A 1,391-nucleotide genomic window follows, 5' to 3' on the forward strand; every position below is an offset into this window, starting at 1 on the left:
TTGATTTGTGTGGCTTGGAGTTGTGGATGGAGACTATTTTCAGGATAAGAGCAATTCTAAACCACACAGGGACTGTACCATTGTACCAGGCAGATGAAGTATAAAAATAGCAACAGTGTATGAGCATTGATCAATGTGACCAGACTCACCAAAGGTGCCAGGGAACACTGGAGCCAGCATGAACCTCAGGAGGCACTGCTATTGACAGTTTGGGAGTGGTGGAGCAAACTTGTAATTAGTTCACAGTAGCCAAAATAGCATACATTTACTTACATTTTTTCCAGGTTTGAATGTTGGAAAATAATCCCCTTTCAAATGCCATGTATGCCAAACAAATCTCATCTTTTTCATTTTTCTTAGTTTTATTTTTTCCATTAAGTGTTCCTTTTAATTATTTTTTTAAATTAAAATCCTTTCCATAAATATATTTTGATCATATGCTTTTCCTAACTCCTCTCAAATCCTTCTCACCTCTCATCCCTCCAAACTTCATATTCTCACAACAAAAACAAAATGAAAAACAAAAGCAAATCAACCAGCCAACCACAAAAAACACACACAGACACACAGACACACAGACACACACACACACAGACAGACAGACAGACAGACAGACAGACAGACAGACAGACAGACAGATAGACAGACAGGTAGACACACACACACACACACACACACACACACACACACACACACACACACACACACACACACAATCCCCTCCCTGACAAACACCTACAACAAACTTGGGTTCTATTTTGTGTTGGACAGTTACTCCTGGGCATGAGGCTTGCCTTGGAGTGTGGTTGATATACCCAGTGACATGCATGCCATGGGAGGAAGTTGATTTTCCCCTTTCCAGCAGGTATCAATCGAAAATAGCATCTTGGTTAGGAGTGAGATTTAGTGTACACCTTCCCTTTCCAGCTATGGTACTTTTCTGTGTTGAACTCATAAATGTGTTATGTGGGCTGTCACAGTCTCCCTGAGTTCATATGTGTCAGTCCTGTGGTGTGTGTGGGAAACTCTATTTACCTGGCATTATCCATCACTTCTAGCTATTACAATCTTTCTGCTTCCTCTTCTACATGGGTCCATGAGTGAGTGTTGAGGTGAGGGTATGATAAAGACATCCCATTTATGGTTGAGTGCTTCACAGTCTAGCTTCTATTATGAAGACTGAACAGTGCACTGACCGGAGCCCCAGGCTAGTGTATCCATGGGGGATCACTGGTAGAGTGTGGTTCTGCTGTTAGGCAGGAGTCAGAAAAAAATGGAAATAGGCTAGAAGAAAAGACTGAAAGGCTGACAGACTGACAGGCTGACAGTTAAGAATCCGAAGGTCCTCACTAAGGTAGAGTCCCTAGGGGAAGGAGGTATTCTGGGAGGAG

Source organism: Cricetulus griseus (genome assembly GCF_003668045.3).
Source record: "Cricetulus griseus strain 17A/GY chromosome 1 unlocalized genomic scaffold, alternate assembly CriGri-PICRH-1.0 chr1_0, whole genome shotgun sequence".
Classification (NCBI taxonomy): domain Eukaryota; kingdom Metazoa; phylum Chordata; class Mammalia; order Rodentia; family Cricetidae; genus Cricetulus; species Cricetulus griseus.